We start from the raw sequence: 6,000 nt of genomic DNA, 5'->3' as shown, positions 1-6,000 counted from the left end.
TTAAAGATAAGGGCATGCAATTTCTTCATGCACCCCCTCGCCTCCATCAAAGCACGGTAATTGCACCTTGATATAGTATATTCATCTTACATGTTTGGGTTTTATATCAAGAAGGGCCACACCCCTGTGATTTGTTTCAATGTCTACAAAGTGAAGTCTCCAGAGGCTTCACTGGGTTCGGGGATGGACTTCTGGGCTAGGGGATGGACTTCCGGGGTACAGGGCTGCGGGTAACGCAGGTGGGTGGGCCTGACCTCTGGGCCTCGGGCGCCATTTTGAGAGCGGTAAATATTTCCCTCTCTGATGAGAGAAGCAGAAGGAGCGAGCGGTGTATTAACGAGAAGCTGTTGTTTCCGGCAGTGGCGATGTAAGCGATGTAAGCTGTGGTGGAAACTTCCTGTTGCAGCAACACGGCCTGCCGAGATGATGTGCTGCCTGCACAGGCAACACTGTAAATGTACAAATAAAGCTGAGCACACCGCCAAGCCACCTTCTCTGAAAGGAAGCGGACGCTCAGAAGGATGGCCTGCATGGAAATCTCCAGATAACTGAGCAAAGCTGAACACAACCCCCTGGCCAGGAAGCTTCTAATCCAGAGGGGAGGAGGAGACGGCACCAAGGCTGTCTGAAGCCGTGAGTTAGAAAAACCGTTGCTGCTTGGAATCCAGACCACAGACTGGCTACGACTGCAAGGACTGCATCGTAAGGGGAACTTGAAGAAAACGAAAACAGGAAAGCTTATGAAAGCAAGGCACAAGGCAGAGCAAAAGCTGAAGAGAAACTGAAAATGAGTTCATGCTGAGGCGCTAAAATTATAACCACAGCTCTCAGATTTGAAACCCAAAGGTAGAATTCCGTGTTAAACTGCTGTTCGGACAGTGAAACCTCCCTGCCCTTTTCAAGAAGCAAATTGGAAATTTCTATGCAGCAAGTGCTTTACTGAAACTGAAGTGCTCACCAGCTCAGCAGTCTACCCTCCAGCCCAGCATTAGCAGAAGGTGTTTGCACACAATATAAAAATGCACCCTTATCAAGAAGCTGTCAGCCTTTGCCAAAGCTAGTAGTAAAAATGAAGAACACGATGAAGAGATTCCTTAGAGACAGATGCCAAACAAAACCTGGGGTTTGGTCAGCACCTGCCTAAAAGAACTGACAAAAGCCTGTGTTGCTTAGGCGGCCTCTGGGGCCTCTCTGACCAACAATTTCTGAGAAGAATCTCTCTCCCAGGGACCTTTTTTCTCACTGCTTCTGGAAGCAGTGGTGTTTAGTCGTGCAGAGTGTGTCTTGGGCTTACAAAACAGTAAGTTTCCATGTGGTTTCTTCCTACAGCCTTCATTTTGGTCAGCCCTCCTTAGCTCCTCCCCCGCCCCGCCCCCACCCCCCTTCCGCTTTCCCACATCCAGTACCCTCCTTACTTTCCTTTGGCCTGTGTTCTACTTGGCCTCTCCTAAAAGAAACACTTCCCCCCAAGGTCCCCTTCCTAGTTTCCACAGGAAATCCAGGTTAAATAAACAACACTGACGCCCCTAGCCAGGGTGCACATTTGGAGAGAATGGGCATCATTTGTCTGTCCTGCCTGGGTTACTTCACTACCTCACTCAACATAGGTTTCCCAACCTCCTCCATTGACCTGAAATGTTTATGACTTTATTTTTCTTCACAGTTTAAAAATAAACTTTTTTTGTGTGTGTATATATAACACACAAAGATGTTGGTGGACATCTTGCCTTCTTCCATTTCCTAGCTATTGTGAATAGAGCAGCGATGCACATGGGTGTGTAAAAGCACACTAGTATGATATAACGTCCTTCATGTATGTGTCCAAGAGTGCTATAGCTGAGTCAGATGGCAGCTAGACTTCTAGTTCTTTGAGAAGCCTACAGACAGGTTTCCAAAGTGTCTACACTAATTTACATTTTTACCAATTATAAAGGTCCCCTTTTCCACATCCCCACCAACATTTATAGTCATTTGTGTTCCTGATGTTGACCGTTTGGATGGAAGCTGGATAGAATCTTAAAGTACCTTTGAACCACATTTCCTGATGACTGAGAATGCTGAACTCCTTTTTAAATGTTAATTTTCCATTCATATTTTTTCATTTTGACAACTTTATTTAGTTCCAAAGCCCATTTTTTCTGTTTGTTTCTTTTCGTTTTTTACATCCAGACCACAGTTTGCCAGTTTGCCTCCCCTCGTCTCCTCCCAGGAACCTCTCCCGCCACCCCACCTCCATCCACTCCTGTCTTTCTCTTCAGAAAAGGGCAGACCTCCCACGGATATCACCCAGCCACAGTATATCAAGTTGCAGTGAGACTAGGCATCTCCTCCTCTATTAAGGTTGGATGAGGCAATCTGGTAGGAAGAATGGTCCCCAAATCAGGCAGCAGAGTGAGAGACAGTCCCTGCTCTCATTGTTAGGAGTCCCACAAGAAGACCAAGCTACACAACTGTCACATATATGCAGAGGGCCTAGGTCAATCCCAGGCAGGCTCTCTGGTTATTAGTCCAGTCTCTGTGAGCCCCTATGAGCCCAGTTTGGTTGATTCTGTGGGTTTTCTTGTGGTGCTCTTGACCCACTGGCTTCTATAATCCTTCCTGTCCCTCTTCAGCAGGATTCCCTGAGCTCTATCTAATGTTTGGCTGTGGGTCTCTGAATCTGTTTTCATCAGTTGCTGGGTGAAGCTTCTCTGAGAGCAGTTGGTCTAGGCACCCATCTGTTCTTCTGACTGGTGTGGCCTGTCTCACAGCCCATTTTTTTTTTTTTTTTTTTTTTTTGGTTTTTTTGAGACAGGGTTTCTCTGTGTAGCTTTGCGCCTTTCCTGGAACTCGCTTTGGAGACCAGGCTGGCCTCGAACTCACAGAGATCCGCCTGGCTCTGCCTCCCGAGTGCTGGGATTAAAGGCGTGCGCCACCACCGCCCGGCTCACAGCCCATTTTTAATATACTATTTTTTATTAATTTCTGAGAATGTTTGTCTGTATTTTGATCATTTATCCTGACTCCTCCTAGAGCCATACCTACCTTCCTATACACCCAATTTACCCTCAACTTATCCTCTCCCTTTTCTTTGTATCAATCAAATCTAAGTTTTACTATCAATAATTCAATGGGTCTGGAGCCATCCGCTGGTGCATGCTTGACCTAACAGGGTCCACACCTTTCAAGAGATTAATTGTATGTACCACATTTTATTTATCCATTCTTCAGTTGAAGGGCATCTAGGTTGTTTCCAGGTTCTGGCTATTACAAACAATGCTGATATGAACATAGCTGAGCAAGTGCCCTTGTGGTATGATTGAGCATTCCTTGGGTATATGCCCAAGAGTGGTATAGCTGGATCTTGGGGGAGATTGATTCCCAATTTTCTAAGAAAGCACCATATTGATTTCCAAAGTGGTTGTACAAGCTTGTATTCCCACCAGCAGTGGAGGAGAGTTCCCCTAGCTCCACATCCTCTCCAGCATAAGGTGTCTTCAGTGTTTTTTAACTTAGCCATTCTGACAGGCATAAGGTGGTATCTCAGAGTTGTTTTGATTTGCATTTCCCTGATAATTAGGGATGTTGAGCAATTCCTTAAATGTCTTTCAGCCATTTGAGTTTCCTCTGTACAACTGAATACTACTCAGCAGAGAAAAACAATGACATCATGAAGTTTGCAGGCAAATGGATGGATCTAGAAAAAATCACCCTGAGTGAGGTAACCCAGACTCAGAAAGACAAACATGGTATGTACTCACTCATAGCAGGATACTAGATATGGAACAAGGATGACTGGACTGCTACTCACAACACCAGGGAGGCTACCTGGAAAACAGGACTCCAAAAGAGACATGGGGATCTCCTAATGACGGAGAAATGGATGAGATCTACATGAACAGCCTGGACGTGAGTGGGGGTAATGAAGGGTGAGGGTCGAGGAAAAGAAAGCTTGGGGGAGTGGGAGATCCCAGCTGGATCAACAACAGAGAGGGAGAACAAGGAATAGGAGACCATGGTAAATGAAGACCACATGAGAATAGGAAGAAGCAAAGTGCTAGAGAGGCCCACAGAAATCCACAAAGATGCCCCCACAATAGACTGCTGGCAATGGTTGAGAGACAGCCCGAACTGACCTACTCTGGTGATGGGATGGCAAAACACCCTAATTGTCATGCTAGAAACCCCATCCAATGACTGAGGGAACTGGATGCAGAGATCCACAGCCAGGCCCCGGGTGGAGCTCTGGGAGTCCAATTGGCGAGAAAAAGGAGGGTTTATATGAGCGAGAATTGTTGAGACCAAGGGACAAATAGCCAAATGAATGGAAACACATGAACTATGAACCAATGGCTGAGGGGCCCCCAAGTGGATCAGGCCCTCTGAATTGGTGAGACAGTTGATTGGCTTGATCTGTTTGGGAGGCATCCAGGCAGTGGGCCCTGGTCCTGTGCTCATTGCATGAGTTGGCTATTTGAAACCTGGGCCTCTGCAGGGTCGTTTGGCTCAGCCGGGGAGGAGGGTACTGGACCTGCCTGGACTGAGTCTACCAGGTTGATCTCAATCCTTGGGGGAGTCTTTGCCCTGGAGGAGATAGGAATGGGGCATGAGCTGGGGGGAAGGGGAGGGGGACGGGAGGGGGGAGAACAAGGGAATCCGTGGCTGATATTTAGAATTAAATTATATTGTAAAATAAAATTAAATTAAATTTAAAAAAAGTAGCAAAAGCTCAACAACAACAAAAAAAAAAAAGAAAAAAAAAGAGATTAATTTTGAGTCCCTCAACTTAATTTGTCGCTTACCTCAGATAAAGTTTTGGTGGACTCTGTGGGGTTTTTCTTCACCAGATTATATAATTTGAAGAAACCATTTAAATACTTTATCTGAGTGTCCTCCCTCTCTCTCTTCCTCCCCCTCTCCCTCCTTCCCTGCCTGTCTCTCTCATTTTCTTTCTTTCTTTCTCTTGCCACCTGCTGTAGCTAGGATTTCCCATAACACATAGAACAGAAGTGGTAAGGGGGCACCTTTCCCTTTCTAATCTTCAGGAAACATCTTTAAAGTCTTGCTTCACATGGCCTTCCTGCTCGTGAGAAAAGTTCCTTCTGTATGTAACTTGTTGAGGGCTTTTTTTTCTTCATCAAAATACCTATCATTTATTACATGTATTTAAAAGTCAATATAAATCCATCTCAGGCACTTCTTGAGTGTACACTAAGATATTTCTGCCAGAGAACAGCATGTATATTGGTCAATATCATGATATCCTGCATTTTGATTTTTAGAACAATATGCATGGAAAGCCTTTTAACATTAACTTTTATACTCTAAAGTGAAACCCTCTCAGACACAGGGGTTGTTAAACTTTTATAAGTAAAGTTTGCATTACTATTTCAATATTTTTTTTTTCTATTTCAATATTTTATGTTATAATTTCTACTCAGTGTGTTCAACACAGAAACACAACATAAGCTTGTCTGGTGTGTTGGGTTCAAATGTAATGCCAAGATCCCTGTGAAAGAACAAAATAACAAAGCTAGAGAAACTTGATTTTTACCTCTAGGCCTGTCTGAAGGAACCCACAAGCATCCTCCCCCCCCCCCCCCGGCTGTGGAATAATCCTCTTGTACACTGTAAAGATTTGTTATTTGAATTGGTTTAATAAAATGCTGATTGGCCAGTAGTCAGGCAGGAAGTATAGTCAGGGCAACCAGACTAAGGATGACAGGAAGGAGAAGGGTGGAGTCAGGAGTTGCCAGCCAGATGCAGAGAGAGCAGGAGATGAATGCATGTGCCATGTTAGTAAAGGTACTGCCATGTGGCAGAGCATAAATAAGGAATATGGGTTCATTTAAAATGTAAAAGTTAGCTACTAACAAGCCTGAGCTATCTACTGAGTATTTATAAGTAAAATTAAGCCTCTGAGTCAGTTATTTGGGACATGGCAGCTGAGACAGGAAACATCTATTTACATACACCATGATGATAATGATAATGGACTGAACCTCTGAAACTGTAAGTCAG

At 44.6% G+C, this 6,000-nt stretch overlaps 1 long non-coding RNA gene across 1 annotated transcript in view; it reads left to right on the top strand.

The window, feature by feature from the left end:
* Nucleotides 1–270: 270 nt before the first annotated feature.
* The window catches only part of LOC131909120 (uncharacterized), a 250,806-nt gene continuing 245,076 nt past the window's right edge, over nucleotides 271–6,000 (top strand). Inside the window, exons 1-2 of the long non-coding RNA XR_009378774.1 lie at nucleotides 271–1,300; nucleotides 3,592–3,888. This is a non-coding gene — a long non-coding RNA (uncharacterized LOC131909120). The remainder of the gene's footprint in view (nucleotides 1,301–3,591; nucleotides 3,889–6,000) is intronic.

This window comes from Peromyscus eremicus, chromosome 4, assembly GCF_949786415.1.
Source record: "Peromyscus eremicus chromosome 4, PerEre_H2_v1, whole genome shotgun sequence".
NCBI lineage: Eukaryota > Metazoa > Chordata > Mammalia > Rodentia > Cricetidae > Peromyscus > Peromyscus eremicus.
Note: the sequence above shows the minus strand (reverse complement) of the source record. Positions and strands in the feature narration are given on the sequence as shown.